Source organism: Ochotona princeps, chromosome 3 (genome assembly GCF_030435755.1).
Source record: "Ochotona princeps isolate mOchPri1 chromosome 3, mOchPri1.hap1, whole genome shotgun sequence".
NCBI lineage: Eukaryota > Metazoa > Chordata > Mammalia > Lagomorpha > Ochotonidae > Ochotona > Ochotona princeps.
The window spans coordinates 113,992,987-114,011,503 of NC_080834.1; the positions used below are offsets into that span (position 1 = coordinate 113,992,987).

The following is an 18,517-nucleotide window of genomic DNA, read 5'->3' on the forward strand; positions in this document are numbered from 1 at the left end:
AATTATCTGGTCTCAAAATGCAACACATCTATAAGAGGTTAATGTTTAAATGCATACTTCCATAAGGACCACGAATGATGTTATGAATGTCCACACATCCCTTGGCAGAAAAAAAAAAAAAGGTTCTCCACCCTTAAACAGGCATGTAGCCAAGAGGACCAGTTCCCAGAGTCTGAGAATCCCAAACTCCTCTAACCATATCACTCCATGGGTAGAACATTTGATAAAAAGACTCCCAGATCCCAACCCAGGAGCACCACACACGCCAGTCCCAGATAACAACAGCCCTATAAGTCTTTGCATATCAGAGCCCCAGCCCTGCAAACAGCTGAGATCACTCTCAGCGAAGTCTTCCTGTGGCCAGCAAGTTGGCTCCTTCCTCAAGACTTGGTTTAGCACTACACAGAACCAAGAGCAGTCTAACAGAATCAACTCTCAGCTTAGCCGCCAACATCTCAGAAAGGAACACTGTGTTTCTTATTTTTGTTTTTTTTTTTTGCCCAGTCCCTTAACATGAAACCCCCCTTCTGGACTCCTACTATAAAAGGATCACTGAAAAGAACCACAAATTTCTGAAAAGTCACCTTTTTAAGTAGGGAATTCTCTTATTTTATAATTTCTGAACTGACTGTGATAAACAAGCCAAACATAGATGATTGAGGGTTGTATATTTAGGGCATGAAAATAGAAGGTAGTTTTCACATTTTCTAGGTCAATTAGCAAGCTACTAGAGACACAACAGGGCAAATGTCCACATACTCATGGGAGAACTTTTATTTCTTTAAAATAAAAATAGCGGAAAGGCTAGGTTTACTTTAATTTGTTAAATATTTATTAGTAACCTATTATGAAAAAGCTTCTGGAAACAAAAATGTTAACAGGACCTAAGCTTCAGAGAATAACTTAGCAGAAAACATACCAAATGAGTACCTGAAAAGAGGCACTATGGTTTGGGTTTTGTTTTTTGTTTTTTTGTGGGAGTTTTTACATTTTATTATTGTTATTATTATTATTTGAAATGCTGAGTTATAGAAGAGAGGAGAGATAGATTCCAGTTTCTGGTTCACTTCCCAAATGGTTACAATGCTGAGAACTGAGCCTATCCAAAGCCAGCAGCTTCCCCCTGAGGTCACCCACATGAATGCAGGGGTAAAAGGACTTGAGCCATCCTTCACTGTATTCCTAGGCTGTAGCAGCGAGGTGCGTAGGAGTAGAGCAGCCAGGACACGAAGCAGCACCCATATGCGATGCCAGCGTCGCAGCTGCAGGCTTAGTCAACAACTAATGCCCCAAGATACTACACTTTAATGGCACCTTCATTCACCCTGGGGTCCCAGCCATTCAGCTAGCCAATACATATTTACTATGTAGGCTCCTTAGAAGATCCCAAGCTGTATCAGGAATCATTCCCAACAAGCAAGTATGGAGACAATCAGATAATGCTGCAATGGCCACGGGTCCTGAAAAGAAAATGATAAAAGATCTCGAATAATGGTGGCTCTGGAACATGAAGCCATGAAAAGCAAAATGGGAGTGTGTGGAGTAAGCCAAAATCAAGACAGCACCCTGAAAACACAGTGCAATAAATCTTCCCCTCTCTCCCAGACACAGGGGAATGACGACTCTTCACACCTTCTGGTATCAACTGGCGATGGTCCTCTCTCCCATCAGCGGGCCACAAGAATGAGCAGCCCTGGTAGGAAGGCTCACTGAGCGGCCTATGTTCACCCCTTTGTATACACACACCCAAAGAGAAGACACCCATGGAGAGAACACACACACTTGTTACCATCACAAGCTTGCAATTCACAACTGCACACTTCTTCCCAGGAATCCAGGGATGCACAGTAAGGCTTCAATGATAATATGTGATTTGTATTGTTTACCCTGCAACTTCTTCATATTTCATCTTAAATCTTCCAGTCAGAATTTTTATCTGATGTTTTCAGCATTTCTAATATGTACTTTACATCTAGGGTTTAAACTTTGTCTTACCATCCCACCTTTTAAAAGTGGTCCAACACCAGAACTCTCAAAAAACAAACAAAAGGGGCCCGGCAGCGTGGCCTAGCAGCTAAAGTCCTCGCCTTGAGCACCCCGGGATCCCATATGGGCACCGGTTCTAATCCCGGCAGCTCCACTTCCCAGCCAGCTCCCTGCTTGTGGCCTGGGAAAGCAGTCGAGGACGGCCCAATGCATTGGGACCCTGCACCCGCGTGGGAGACCCAGAAGAGATTCCAGGTTCCCGGCTTCGGATCGGCACAGCACCGGCCGTTGCGGCTCACTTGGGGAGTAAATCATCAGATGGAAGATCTTCCTCTCTGTCTCTCCTCCTCTCTGTATATCTGACTTTGTAATAAAATAAATAAAATCTTTAAAAAAAAAAAATAAAATAAAAAAACAAACAAAAAAAAAACACCACTCAGCGACAAGCATTACACAACGATCAAATGCCAAAGACAAGTTCAGATGAGCAAAACGGAACACTGAACACTTTCATTCTCTCCCCTTCCTAGCTTGGTTTTACAATCTTAAGGATCAAGAAATTTTAGCACCTCATATATTCCCAACATGAGCAGTAACTGAAATGACTTAGATCATCTCTCTTGTGCAGAAATCAAAGCTTTCCTCAAGTCCTAAAGACAACAAAAGTGGGTGAAATGTGTAAAGGTTAGGAAACAGGACAGGTTCACCTGCACTCCCTGATTTCCAGGGGACATGCTGTACAATTCAGTATAGACTTCTGCTGAGTGTTTGCAAGGTCTGCAGCCATGAATCAATGACTTGAGTTACTGAAACATTAAAATGCCTTTTTTGTTCCTCCAGAGATCTTTTAAACAATTTCTTCTTAAATTTGCGTCAAGTAACAAAGTAAGAAAAATTCTTTCATCACCTCCTCCTGTCCCTCCCCGCCCCCAAGAGAAAGGCTTAGGGGACTCTCCCCTACACTGCAACAAAAAAAGATGAGGAAATAAGTAACAACTCTATCTCTATTCCAGTCTGCAGTAGACCCAAGGGCCCAACCGGAGGCAACTGGACACTGCAGAAAAATGTCCCACATCACACAGGCATTGTCAGCAAGTGTGTGGTCTCATTAAATAGACATTAAAAAGTTACCACTTTAAACCAGATAAGTTAGTGGCATTATACACATTTACAACACTTAGGGTTTTTGTTCTGCTTTTTTTGAATCCAAAGTGGAAATTCTCTATCTTCTTTCCCTAGTTCCCAGTAGTCTATTTCATCTTCTATCACTAAGAATGCACAGGTTTCAGGTACCTCACAAAACCAAAACTTAACTCTTACCCTTCTTCTATGACTGGTTTAATCCTTGTAGATTTCATTTTTATTTGAAAGGCAGAGTTACAGACAGAGAAAAGGAAAGCCAGAGAGAAAATCCTCTATCTGCCAGTTCACTCTCCAGATTACCTCAAAGGCCCAAGCTGGGCTGATCTAAAGCCAGAGGCCTCTTGCAGATCCACCACATGGGTACTGGGGCTCAAGGCTTTGGACCATCTTCCACTGCTTCCCCCAGGCCACAGGCAGGGAGCTGAATCAGAAATGGAACAGCCAGGACATGAACCAGCGATCATATGGCTTGCCGGTGCCACAGGCTGAGGCTTATCCTACTATGCCATTGGCCTGTTTCCACTTCTTAGCTGCAGTAAACCTGGCGTAGAAGTATCCGTGTGAGTCCCTGCTTTCCTTTAGGTGTATACTTCGGAACTACTACATCACAGGATGAATCTGTTTAAATTTTTGATGAAATGAAAAAACTGTTTTTCACACAACTGTATCACTTTATATTCCCAATAGCAGCACACAATGGTTTCAGTTCATGTTTAACTAGTCTGATTCACTTATTAAGAATAATGGTTACTGCTATTAATCTTAATCAGAACTACTCTTCCTGCAGTAAGAAAAACCACAAGAGAAAAATCAGAAACAGAAATATCTAAAGGCTTTTACTTTTCGCTTAAGTGATCTAAATGAAATACTTACATAAGGGAAATTGTAGGACAGTATCATAAAAAACACATACTACATACACAACTTGCACTGTAGTAATTGGTCAAGTGTGACCCCTTAATAGTAACACACTAGAAACATCCCATGTTTTGAGTAACTGACTGAAATATACAACACTCTGAATTTTGTGTTTTTTTTTTAATTTTGTGTATCTTTTATTTTAAAGGCAGAAGCAGATTCTACATCCAATAGCTCACTCCCTAAATGTTCACAACAGCTGCAGCAGGGCCGGGGTGGATCCAGGAACCCAAGTTTAATCCTGGTCTCTGTGGGTGGCAAAGGACCCAAGCACTTGAGCCATCACCTGCCATCTCCCAGGGTGCTAGGGCAAGCATCCCAGCCAGCGCATTAACTGCTATGCAACATCCCCAATCCCAGGCCATTTTTCAAGATATGTACTGACTGTGCTAAGTTCACACAGTATCATAAAGCAGCCCAGGAGGTCTTGCTGAAGTCCAAGGGAAGGAGGATATAAAGTTGGCTAGTGGAGCACTAACCTCTGGACCTGCGGTACAGGCACTCAGAAGCACTGGAGGCTCCTAAAGGTTACCACCTTCTCTAACCACTCTGCCACAGACTGCTTCCAAGTAAATCAAGAAGTCAACAAGCATCAAACAAGTGTCAGCAGAAAAGCTCCAGAACAAATAGCTGGAGAGCTGGAACAGCAGGGAGGCAGGTGAAGTGTACGGCTGTGACTTATTCCACATGCAAATGACACAATTTTCGGTGGCTGAGCTGTTCTAGTTTTACTGATAGCACTGAGTAAATCAGCATATGTCTCATGCCAATCCTGCACCTTTATGAAAAGCCCAGCAGCAAAACCAGTTTCAATCCATTCTACATTTTATATGGTTTTTTTTTTTTTTTTTTTTAAGAAAAGTGTTTGAAAATGGTGTGTTACTTTAATTAGGTAAGCATCCTTCTTATGGCCACTTTCAATGTCTGGGATTTACAAGAAAACCTTTTCTAGCAGATAGAAAACGAAACTGCATCATAACCTGGCCTGGATAAGTGCAAACCCCTCATTAGCTGCATCAGGGACAGTGGGGTTTTTTTTTTTTTTTTTTTTTTTTTTTTAATAGATCCTTCTTTCACAGCCTGCAAAGGATCTAAGTTCCTTATGAATAAATTAAATCATTTTCTTTCCAGGGATTTTATAGTCTGCAATGATTTCTCGAGCATACCACATGTGTTCATGGACAAAGCCCATCCTCTCGAAAAGCATTTCTATGGAAACCTTTTCAAACTTGTGAGTTACTGTCCCATCGATTTAATGCAAGTAATCTGTCCATCCTTTGTAAGGATGTTTATGACTCCTTCCAGGCTCAAAACAAAAGATGTATCCTCCCATTCGGACTGGACGTGTGGCTGAAACCAGCCTGAAGGGGGTCCAGTGTTACCGTTTCTCAGCTTTGAGAAGAGGGCAAAGAAGCGCAGGTGTTCTCTCCTGTCCCAGGAGTTCAGCGGCACACCTGTAGAGAGGGCTGGGGGTTGGAGAGCAGAATAGAATAGGATGCTCCATTAACAAAGGATCCAGTCTACAGCCCAGAAATGCCCTGAGACAATGAACAAGTGAAAGAAACTGGGTTACATTTTAAGCTCAAAACAGCCATTTCACATCGACAGTATTTTAAAGATTGATACTACAACCTTAAATAATGCTAACTTTGTCTCAACATATCCCAGGAAGAGATCCACCCATCGAGTTATTTAGAACTAAGACAATGGTTCAGTGATGGTACAGGGACAACACACTTTGAGTCAATGCCCAAATCAATACTAAGTGTTGTCAGCAATAGCAGAAATGATAACCCAGGTGCTCATAATGAGCCTAGCAGTTCAGATGCTCACATCCCACACCAAAGTGCCTCCTTCAGTACCCAGCTCTGCTCCTGAGGCCAGCTGCCTATTAATGCAGATCTTGGGAGGCAGCAGGTGAAGTAGCTCAAGTAATTGGGTACCTGCCCCACAGGTGGGTGTATTGAGGTGGCCAGGACCCAGTCTTAGTCTAGGCCTTTGGGAGCATCGGAGAGGTGAATCGATGGATGAGAGCTCTCTGCTCTCACTCTCAAAAAAGATTTTAAAAAATAAAATAAAATAAAATAAAATAAAATAAAATAAAATAAAATAAAATAAAATAAAATAAAATAAGAAATTATGATCCCACACTTTCAGAATGATAACTGTGCATCCCCGCTCCACTAGAGACAAAAAACCACCTCAGGTCTGACCCATCTTCAAATTGGGGAATAGTTCCACTGCTTACACCCAATTCACACTTGCTGGTATTAATACCCTCCCTGCCCCAGGGCCTAAACTTCATCCCACTAAACCTGCAGCAGGAATAGCTGCCCTGGAGGGAAGCATGGGACTGGCCTCTCATGGGCCAGTCCTTGCCTGGTGCTCAGGCACCAGCTACTCACCCACACCAGGGCAGCCTGTGCTTTTTTCCCCCAGAGACCTGCCCCGGTCCAGCCCCAGCAACAACCCAAGCATGCTCTCTGCCTCTAGAAAACACCACCACCACACCAGGCTGCCTGTTTTAAGGCAAGCACTAACTAACATGCTGAGAGCTGCTTTACTACCTTCGGAGACACTGGGTGCAAACTGAAGAACAAAGCTCACCTCATTCTCCTAACTGCACTGTCCACAGCTGCAAAAAGAGAATCAAGGTTTTTCTTGGACATAATGCCTCATCACGGGAAACTCTCCTTTAACGCATGCTCCTCAATAATGTGAATAAAACGCAGTTACGATTTCTACAAACACAGGAAGGTTACAAAAATTCCATTACACTGAAAATAAGTTATTTTCCATTCTCAGCTGTAATTGCTGAAAGCTCCAATCATTGGCTTACTCAAATAACATACAAGGACTAGGGCTTGGCAGCGTGGCCTAGTGGCTAAGGTCCTCGCCTTGATCCCATATGGCTGCTGGTTCTAATCCCGGCAGCTCCACTTCCTCTCTATCTCTCCATCTCTCCTCCTCTCAGTATATCTGACTTTGTAATGGAAATAAAATAAATCTTTAAAAAAAAAAAAAAAACATACAAGGACTAAAGCCTTATGCCTCTTGTCCGCTACGAGACGGGGCTGCTTCCACTCCATGTCAAGAACTACCCTGGGTCAGGCCAGACGGGCCTGTGCAGCCATGCCAGGCCAGCAACAGGCTAACTTCCCAAAAAGCCGTGGAGCTGGGGCAAGTTCTGAGAAGTCACGAGTCAACTCTTCCATTAGGAGTGGGGAGAAATACAACACATCCACCTAAAGCTCAGACCTTTACTTTGTGATGACAAAAGAAAAATTCAATCATTTTTCAAACTGTCCAAACACAATTTGGAGGTCTCTGAAAACGCGCAAAGAGTAGGCCCAGCTCCGTTTTCCACGTAGCAATATAATCAACTACTGAGTTTGTATAAGACTTGGCCAAACACCTTTTAATACACTGATTCATTAATTCCTTGTGACAACTATTTGAAAAGCTATGGGCACGACATTTTCCCCTTAGACTAAGATGAGGAACCCAGCCTTATCAAGGATAACAGGTTCAAAAGCTGACCAAGGGGGCCCAGTATGGTAACCTAGTGGCTAAAGTCCTCACCTTGCCCACACCGGGATCCCATATGGATGCAGGTTCTAATCCCAGTGTCCCCACTTCCCATCCAGCTCCCTGCTTGTGGCCTGCGAAAGCATTGGAGGACAGCCCAAAGCCTTGGGACCCTGCACCTGCATGGGAGACCTAGAAGAAGCTCCTGGCTCCTGATCAGATCAGCACAGCTCCAGCTGTTGCGGCCACTTAGGGAGTAAATCAGCGGACAGAAGATCTTCCTCTCTGTCTCTCCTCCTCTCTGTATATCTGACTTTTCAATAAAAATAAAAAACTAAATCCAAAAAGAAAAAAGCTTACTAAGGACACAGGACACACAGGAAACACAGAAGCCACTCCCTGAGAGACTACTCTAATCTTGGATTTTTAGACTGATGCTCAGTAGTAGTCCTCAAGCTTGGTCAACATCCTTCCCTTTTAACATTACTGTGAATTTCTCACCTATATTCGAGTAGCTTCTTGGCCTATAAACCAAATGGTATTTCATGGGTTAAACTGTGTTTCCCACATTTGTCACATTCACAGGGACACTAGAGTCCTATTTATAGTATGCCTCTCATCCTGATTCCTTGGAAATAGTACAATGTTCCCCATGGTATACCAAACGAACAGTTACAAGCAGGTTGCTTCAGCTCTGTCTGAGCAGTCTCATTAACTGATGTCTTACCTTTGGGGCTGGGTGCAGTGCAAGTCACAGAGTCAAAACACTGAACGAATGGAAGCTGACTTATGACTGTGCGTCCTTCCGATCATGTAATGCTGTCAAGTCAAGATTAGGAACTGCGGTCATCCCTGGGCAGTACTTTAACTACAGAGAGTACAACAGTTTCTGATATAATACTGCAGCGAGAAGCTGCCTCTTTAAAACCCTAATAAAAAGAGATTACTTGATCATTTGTCTTTTCCTGAAAGTAGCATGAAGAGCAAAAAAAAAAAAAAAGGTACTGGGTTATTGGATAACTATGGATGGAATCCAAAACAGATAAATGAATGCTTCCTTGAATGGGAGCTGGAAATCTCACTACTTCATACAAAACCAGAAAGTTTTTGAAGTTCTTTATACTATATGGAACTCTAAAAGGCAAACAATATAAATTAAATCCACTAATCAGAAAGCCAATAGACCACTTGCCATCAAAAACGTTTTTCTTACTGTTTGTTTCTATCTTAAACACATGAGTATTCCTTATAATTCATGGATGAACCCAGGCTGTTTGAACTTTATGCTTTGACAGTAAAACAATTCTTGAAATTATTCAGGGAGATTTTGCCATTATAGAAGGAGCTGGGGGAGGGGAGTGGGATGGATGACTGCCACCATGGTTCCTTGTTTGGGACACCCACTTGCCTTGTCCGAGTGCTGGGGGCCAAGTCCACCTTCCACACACTCCAGGAGGCAGAAGCTCATGCTAGCTCAGGTGCTGAGTCCCTACCCCTCCTCTGGGAAATCTGAATTGAGTTTTCAGTTTCCCGGCTTCACCTAGGTACAGCCCTAGCTGTTGGGGCCTTTAGGGAATGAATCAGTAAATGGCAGCTCTCTCTCTCCACTACATCATTATGCATTTCAATTTTTTTTTTTAAAGGGGGGGAAGGGAAATAACCTTTTTTGTTAAAAGTGCACGATTGCTCATTTGGCACTTATGAAGTCATTTGAAAAGAAATGCCCAATGATCAGGTGAATGTATTACTCTTAGTAACGTCTCATGCTGCCTATTTGTACTTCTTAATTACACTAACATTACACTAAATAAAGTTTCACTTTTCTTCCAACAAATGTTATATAAATTAATCCAGCTGGACAAGAAAACAGTAGTATTTTGCCCACCTACTGACACATGAGCACTTAAAATCAATAATAACATGCTTATTTTATCCACTGGGTACATGAAAGCAGAGGTGAGGAATAGCCCACTCCCCCGTCAAGCTCAGCTGCAGAGCCTGGCTGAGCCTGCTGGTGTCAGAGAAACTGAACTAGATCAAACAAGCAGTACGACCCAGTTATAAGCAAGAACAGACTTGGGAGTCAGAAAGTCCTCCGCTCCATTCTTCAATTCAGTAACACTTGCCACGGGTGGCAATATACGTTTAAAATCATTAAAGTCAATAAAAGTTAAAGCATTCCACTTGCCACAGTTGCATAACACAGGCTTCCTGTCTGCACACCCATGCAACACAGAACCATTTCCACCCCTGAATAAAATCCTACCGGACTGCCCTTCTGATAACCGCGCTGCAAGTCGCTTAGCTTCTCTCCTCTTCATGCCCTCATTCCTAAAAGTACCCTGAGTGCCACCTAAATGGAAAGAGTCTGATGAAATGGCACAGAAAAAGCTCAGGCTATGGTGGTCAGTAGTGCCACATACCCTTGAGGTAGTCATAAGATCCTACCTTGGACTTGGGAGTATTATCTCAAACCTCAAGTCACTTCCCCTTCCCTAGACCTCATTTCCCTAAATTGAAAAGTTAGAGATGTTCTATCCAACTTCCAAGGACCCTCTCACGTGGCATCCCATGAAAAGAACAAGGGGTAAAAGGGGCATTGAGCCTCAGCAGTTGAGTGCCTAGTCTCTGAGGGTTCTGTAACCATCCCAAGTGTTCTGCCAGAAACCCCACAAGACTGGCTCTCCAACCCCATGCTCTGGTGGGAGCTATTTATAAAGTCTGTCTTAAAAGATTACCGGAATATCTTTCTGACATTGTATATACTGTAATTAGAAGCTACAGCCCCATAGTCCATGAGATCTTGCTGCTTCAACAGTTCTTTTAAATGAACACTGTCTTTACAGATGATTTTCCCCCCTAAAAGCCTTTAAACCAAAACACTTTAAAAGCACATGGAAGTTTAAAGACAACTTATAATGACTTTTTTTTTCCAACAGCCATACCTCATTCTTATCCAGCATGCAGATGCCCCTCTAGGGTCTGAACAAAGTGAGACTTATGCCCTCTTGGGTGAAGATTCCCTTGCACAGCCAGGAACTCACCCAAAGACGCTACCCTCCTTAACAGCCACTCTGAAGGAGCCCGGAAATTAATGCTGGATTCAGGGTCAGCCTCCAGTCAGGGAGAACCATGGACCTCCACCAGAGGTACAAGATCTGGGACAGGGGCTTCTGCAGGCAGTGCCTGGCTCCCCCAACACCTCCCCACCACCACCACCATCCCCACCATGAGCACAACCTTAACTCTGGAGAGGTGGAGTAACAATTCCGGCAACAGAAATCAGAACAGAGCAGTGCAATTTTGCCCAAGGCCTGGAGCCTTAAAAAAAAAAAAAAATGTTATTCCAAAGCGGATTCCTCTTCTTCCGGGTCTGTCTGCTCCTTCTGACTCCGTGCCACAACCACCACGGTGCCTCCCCTTTCCTAATGCCCCACCTCTTGCCACATTCATTAAAAAGAAAAGAAAGAAACCAGAAAAAAAAAGTAGCTGATTCCCTCTGCTTCAGCTTTCCCTAGCAAGGCCTGGAAGCTGGAGAACAGTCAAATCAAATTAGCTGCACATTAAAAAGTAAACAGACAAGCAATCAGGGGGTGCCCACCCAACAAAAGGAATCGCCAGTTCCAAAATATGATTACCCCCGGGAGAGAAGGAATGGGGGTACGACCAGCAAGCAGCCCATGGGGATGCGGAGACACTTGGGATTCCTGGCCCCGGCCCGACCCAACGCGGCCAAATTCTACACTTTGTTTAAAAGTAAATGCTGGGCTGAAGGAGAAGAAAGAGAAGAAAAAGTTGTAACTTCGAAGGAAGTCTGCAAATGGCACTGTCTGGAAAAACTGCCAGCGCTCCCCCCTCGTCTGGGAGGGCAGGGTGGGAGATGAGATTTGAAAATCTCCCAACTGCAACCATGCACTCCGGGAAGCCTCCCCGCCAACGGCGCCTGGGCGGCCGGGCCCGTCTCCCCGAACCCCGGGCCCCCCGAATCCGCACCTTCCCCCCGGGACGAGGCGGAAAGTTGGCGGGCACAGCCTAAGGCCCAGCTTTCCGCCTAGGGTGACAGGCCCTTCCCACGCCGGCCGGCCGCCCCCGCCCCGCCGCGGGGCACCAGACGGGTCCGCACGGCCCGGAGCCCCGGCCCGCCCGGTTCCTCGCGGCCGCCGCGCCTCGAGGCACCGATTCCGCCCGGCCGCCCGCCGCCCCACCCCCGGCCGCGGCGCCCCTCGGGGTGACCGACTGACCCGAGCTCCGCTGGCCACGCTCCGGGTCGCCCGCGCCTTCCCGCCGCGCCCCGCTCCCCCGCCCGAGCGCCCAGCCGCCTGGCTCGCCAAGTCCGGCCGCGGCCGCCGGTTACCGCCCCCAGCCCGTGTGGGGAGCCTGGAGAGAGAGGGGGTGGAAGGGGAGGGTGGAGAGGCAGGACGGGGAGGGAGGACGTGGCGCGCTCCAAGGTGGCCAGCGGCCGCCGAGGCGGGGAGTGTCCCGGAGAGAGGCCGGCCCGGGGGGTGGGTGGGGGGAGGCGAGGGGCCGCAGGGCACGGGCGCCGGACCCTCCCGGCCAGCGCCGCGCAGCCCCGCTTGGCACGCGCGCCCCCTCCCTCCACCAGATGGAAATCTACAGCCTCGGAAAGTGACACGTCGGAGATTCCTCGGCCGGCCGCGCGCCTCCCCCTCCCGGCGGCGTTCCTGCCGCGGGGATTCCGGGGCCGGGGTGGGGGGGAGCGGATTCCTCGGACCGCGGCCGGGGGAGGCTGGGCCCGGAGGGGAGAGGCGTCGGGGCCGCGCTGCCCGGCCGTTCTTCCCTTCCCGAGGCATCCAGCCCGTCTCTGCCTCCTCCAGACCCCGGCGAGCAGGGGCCGGGGGGGTGGTGGGGGAGGGTGGGGAGGGGCTCGGCGGGATGGAGAGTGGGGGGCGGTGGACGGGCAAGAGGCCGCCCCTCCCGGGTTCCCGGGTTCCCGGGGCTCCCCCGCACTCCGCAGCCCAGTTCTTCCCCGGGAAGCCCGGAGGGCTCCCGGCACCGGGGTGCACCCGGGCGCACTGGGCGTCCGGCCGGGGCTTTCCAGCGCGCCGGCTGCGCACGGCCGGGCGCGGGGTCCCGGTGGGCTCCCGGTCTGCTCCCGGTCCCCCGGGCGCCCTGCACACCTTACCTTCCCTGGGGCTGCAGCGCGGGGCTCCGGGCGCGCCACACACGCGTCGCCCACGCCTTCGCCGCCGGCTGCCGGTCGATCCCTGCCGCCCCCTCCGCCGCTCCCGCCGCCGCCGCTCTCCTCCTCCTCCTCCGGCCGCCGCCGCTCAAATAGCTACCAGGAGGGTTTGATGGGGGATTCCGCCATGTCAATGATGTCGGGACCACATGGGGATTTGGGGCCCGCCCACTGCCGTAAACCGCCGAGAAGTCCCGCCGCCACAATCGCAGGCGCGCCGGACCTGGGGCTGGTGACTGGCTGGCCAACCCGCAGCACCACCTAACCGTGCAAAAACTCCTCCTAACTCAGGCTTCGAAGAACCAGCGACTCTTGAACGGAGAGAGCTTCACGCTCTGCAGCTGTCCAGACACCCCTTGCTCAGTCAGAACTAAAGCTGAGACCCCTAACCTCTGTGTCCTTTATTTCTGTTGTTATAATCCCCACAGTAACCCTGTGACCTATTTCATCACTAGCGTCTCTCTACGCCACAGCTTTTGTTCTTGCAGCTAACGCGGCATCAGCGAATTTACCTGCACCTGAGTGAAAAAGCCTGTTTTCCCTTCAGTGGCCAGTATGCACTGTCAAGGCCACAGATTGTACCTTACTCTTATCTGTACCTGGCAGGCATAGCTCACAGCAAAGAACAGAAAAGGACCCCTAACGCAATAGCTGCGTGTGTTGCTTGAGTCAGACCTCACACGTGTCCTGCAGGTTCACCAAGGTTAGCAGACCCCATCCAATTCCACCCGTCCAATTAGCGAAAGATGACAGCAACGCCGAGCAGAGGTTAACCCGGAGACACGCCACAGAGCTCTGACAACTGCACTCAGCCCTCACTGTGACCCCGTGAGCCAGGAGCTCCATCCAGGTCTCCCCAGGTGCATCAGCAGGAAAGGATCTGAAGGGGAGTCCTGGGGACTGAACCGGCATATGAATGGCAGATGCCAGTGCTGCAGCTTAACTGACTCTACTGCACAGTAGCTGCTTGTTCTGAATGAGGAGTCCACGCCTCGGTCATAGATCTGTGTAAGCCATAATAGTGGGGGGAAGCAGTGGTTCCCTGGATCCCAGAGGCACAATGAAACAGGCCCGGGCACAGCGGACTCATCCCTCCTGGGGTCAGATCCTGCCCTCTGCGGCTCTGGCCTTACCACCCCCTCCAACCCAGCCATGCCCGCCAGTCCGTCTTAACTTCCTGGGTTCTCCAAATCACCTCTGCCCTTTTGTGCAGAGGAGAAATTCAGAAGTCAGCTGCCTAATCTCTTCAACTTGAATGGAGTTTTTCTTAAGAAGAAGCATCAATGTACACAAAATACTTTCTAATTTGGAGTGCATGTTATATATATGTGATCATATATACATAACTTAAGTGTTTCTTCCATCTCTTTTGAAAATATTTATTCATTTTTATTGGGAAAGTCAGATATACAGAGAGAAAGACAGAGGAAGATCTGCCATCCGTTGAGTCACTCCCTAAGTGGCCAAAACAGCCGGAGCTGAGCTGAGCCAATCTGAAGCCAGGAGCCAAGAGCCAGGAGCTTCTTCCAGGTTTTCCACTTGGGTGCAGAGTCCCAAGGCTTTGGGCCATCCTTTACTGCTTTCCCAGGCCACAAGCAGGGAGCTGGATGGGAAGTGGGGCCGCTGGGATATGAACCAGCACCTATACGGGATCCTGGTGCGTGCAAGGCAAAGACTTTGGCCTCTAGGCTACCATGCCAGGCCCTCTTCCATCTTCTTATCCCTAATATCTAACAACAGTTTTGGCATAATAAATAAACCCAATAAATGTTTGATAAGTGGTAGGATGTATGGCAATAGAAAAAGCATGGAAATAATTTTTTTCAAAAAAAACCAGTGATGTTAGGATTTTGCATTTATTTAATGATGATATTGTCTGTGCTGTGGTGGTTGTAAAGATTTAAAAAACCCAAACTTGGATACTCACTAATAATAAGCACATAGTGGGTACCTCTCTGAATGAATGTATGAGTAAATTAGTCAATGAAGATGGTTTTCCTAGAGGAATTGATAGGACAGAAAATTGGAGACTTTTGATAGAGGGCTCTCAGATACTGAGTCTAAAAATAAGGCAATACGAAAACCCCGTGGAATTATTGAGGTATGAAGTGACTTAAACAACTCTCAAAGTTGAGTATTTTGACAAAAGACACATAATAAGGCTCTTGTCATGGAAGCATCATCCAGACCTGCCAACAAACTGAGGAAGACGTAGACCAGGATGTCAATTCCGGAAATGGGAAGAAGCATCTCAACCTGAGGGAGCAGTGCCTTCCTCTCAGGAGCGGAGAACATGAGTCACTTACTGCCTCATGTCCTCAATTTTGGAGTATAATCATGGCTGAGACGTTGCTCCAAAGGCACCGTAAGATTGGCTCAAAGCAAAAGCTACCTCTAAGGGAAGATGGTAGAAGTCAAGGCTTATAACAAAATATATATACCTTTAAATCCTTCCATCACTCCATGGAATATAAACCGAGTCAAACAAAAAAGAAAATAAATAATGTTCAACATGATATGCGGACTTTGGGCTGCAATTGGTGAAGCTGTTACTGGGAGTCTGGCATCCTGTACCTAAATGCTGTTTCAAGTCTTCGCTATTCTGCTTCCAATCCACCTTGCTACTAATGTATCCTGGAGGTACTTGATTCTCTGCAACCCACATAGGAAACTCCTGGCTTCGGCCTGGTCCAGCTCTGATTTTTGCAGGCATCTGAGGGAGTGAACCAGCAATAGAAGATTCTCTCTCTCTCGCTCTCTCACACACACACACTCTCTCTCTCATTTCCTCTCTTTTTCTCTCCCTATGTATGTGTGTGTCATTCTGATTCTCTGCCACTCTGTTTTTCAAATAGAGGAAAATAAATAAATATGCATTTTAAGAAACAAGTCCTACCTCCTGATCTAAGCTGATTCACAACAAAAGAATACAACACCAAGCATAGGAAATCATGAAATCATGAAAGCTAGCATTGAAAAGGTCTCAAGCCATTAAAGCTCTAAATTCTCCTAAAAAGTCAAAAATCTTGAAACTTGAACCTCTGTCTCAAAGGTCATTTTCCTATAATACGTTGCACGAGGAAGACACATCACTATTCTCAGTCTTAATGTCCTTCTTGCTACAACAATGATTGCTAGATCCTCACAGGCAATCTCAGTCTTGCTTCTAATCTTGAAAACCAATCTTGACCTCAGACAGAAGGCATTAACTCTTTGCAGCTATTTCTGACTCTAATGTCCTGAGCCAGATCAGATAGAAACTTCAATATGAACATTGACCAAAAAAAAATTAATCTTGTTTCAAAGAGTGTTCAGAGATTACTAACTAGGGAAAAGCACAGTCAGGGCAGTCAAAAACACAATCTTTGAATGACATCAACACTTTAGTTAAACCCATTTCTCCTGAACAGCTTAACGAAAGTTGTGTTTTCACGTTCTTTTCTATTTCTCAAGGCAAAACAAGGTCAAATTATAGCCTGATGTCAAAAAACAAACAAACAAGCAAAAACAAAACCTTTTTAAGCAAGGAAGTCTATTTCATACTTATCAGAACTATTTAGGTAGAAACAGTGATTGTCAGAACTCATAAAACCACAGGGTTGATGGATTTCCATTCTCCCGCCCACAGTAGCATCTTTGCTCCTATGTCGTGACAGCTAAGCACCAGCCCAGCCTGAACACCACCAGGGAGAGAGAAAATGCTGCATGCCAAAAGAGCTTACTGCTACCCAACTCTAGTTTTAACCCAAGTCTTCCCAAAGGGCTTGTCAATTTTCACCCATGGGCCCTGTTTCTGTCCTCTTGAAGTAGATAAAATGACAGCACACACTTTCCACTTGGCTTCCCTTCCAATCATTTGATCATGCATAACACTGGATCCTGTCTCTAACACACTGAGACAAGGATCTGTCTCCATAACGGGAGCAGAAGTTGAACCTTGGCATCACAAGATGGAATACAGAGTTCTCAAGTGGCACATTAACTGCTGTACTGAATGCCTGCCCTTCGCATCCCTTTCATTTATGAAGCCTCCGCTCTCACACCGCAGGCTGGGATTTCAACATGTGAATTTGGGAAGCTCAAACATTCATTTCATGGCAGAATTCTTCACTGGGAAATGAAGTAAAGAACTTTGTAGGTCAGTCGATATCATCTAGATAAAAGCGATTTTGGTCAAGGAGAGATTTGAATACTTGACCAGAATGTTAAGTTGAAAACAAAGCAAACTTAATTGCAAAGACAATGGGCCCCATTCTGGTTTGTGAAGAAGAGGAGAGTCTGTTTGAAATTGTTCTCCATCTTACTGTATATTAGCACATATTTATGCCTGTGCTTGCAAGCAGAGCCTTTGGCATTCCCTGTAAGGTCTGTGTCTCAGACCTCATCAGTTGGGGGAGTTCAATTTTGATCATACTAACACCCTTCGGTGACACCGAGAGCCACTGCTCTTACTGAGCCTCCCATTCCCCCTGTTCTCCCTATTCTCCTACACCCTTCCAACTCATTCTAAAAAGTTTCTGTGAGTTTCTGAGCAAGGTGGTTCAGTTTGTAAGTCAGGAAAGCTATATATAGTAACTTTGCTAACTTAACGTTTCTCCACAAGGCCAGAACTTCCCTGGAACACACTTGCTCTGCCCAATCTCTGTTAACAGGTGCTATTTAATGCAACACCAGTGAGAGATTCCTGAACTCTCAATATCTCATTGTGTTTGCCACTGGACCCAGTATGTATCGAGCACCTTCCACATGTAGACACTACCTAGCGTCTATTGGCTGTTCGTAGAGCTAAGCCCCTTGGTCTTTGAGACAGAAAATAAACAAATTTGTGATTCCACCTTGAAGAAGTATGGCAAAGGTAAACAAGGCAGTGCTTTTGAAAGCCCAGGGAGCAGAGGGGCAGGGGCTCCCTGGGTAGGAATATCTCTCAATGATAACAATTTACAAACTGCAGGGAAAATGCAGAGACCCAACCACAGAGAGATGAAAAACAGAACACACAGCAAGGAGAGGGAAGACCTATTGCTACATGCTGAGGCTGAAGAAACTTGGGTGTTAGGCACGCTAAGAGACAGACTCGTGGTTTGAGTCGCAGGATGTGATATCAGAAAAATGGACAAGGCTAGGTCACCTGCAGCTCTGTAGGTTATGGCACAGAGTTTGGTCAATGTTCAGAGAAGCTACAAATGACTTGTGGTGGACTCTCTGACATTGCCCATGCCTACATTGTTGGGAAACACTTCAGTGGCAGCATGAGGGGCTTGTGAAAGTTCGCGAAAGACACCCATTGTAAAACTGGAGATCAGTGGGGAGGGGGGGAAGTTGGGGAGGAGAAAGGGGAGACCCAGGCCTATTAAACTGTGTCATAAACAAAGTAATAAAAATAAAATAAATTTTAAAAATGGGGGGCGTGACGTGATCTGGGTCACTTCTGCAGGTGTTTGCTCTACCTGGCATGTGGTCCCTGGATAGGAAGAATGGAATCTTAAAGTGGAACAGAGGAGTTCCTTTGTGAGAGTGCATCAGGTGTGAGACAATAGGAGTTTCCTTTAAATCAGAGTCCTGGAAGTTAGAACGCAAAGTCACAAATGGATTAGAGATGTTCCAGAAGAACTGACAAATCCTTACCAATTTATTGTTGGAGATAAGGAAAAAGTATATTCAACTAGTATAAAGTTGCTTTCTGAAGTCTTATTTGAAAAGCACAGTTGACTAGATGAAGAATTCAGGTCACAGCAATAGTGC

General features: G+C 46.4%; 1 protein-coding gene across 3 annotated transcripts in view; it reads right to left on the reverse strand.

The window, feature by feature from the left end:
* Positions 1–12,865, reverse strand: part of FNDC3B (fibronectin type III domain containing 3B) — a 342,344-nt gene extending 329,479 nt beyond the window's left edge. For 2 of the 3 annotated variants that reach the window (XM_058661102.1, XM_058661100.1), the window contains exon 1: positions 12,719–12,865. The gene's annotated coding sequence lies outside the window, so the exon portion shown is untranslated. Of the gene's footprint in view, positions 1–11,816; positions 11,943–12,718 lie in introns of those variants that run through there. The other variant, XM_058661101.1, reaches the window with a different exon arrangement.
* Between the last annotated feature and the right edge of the window lie 5,652 nt (positions 12,866–18,517).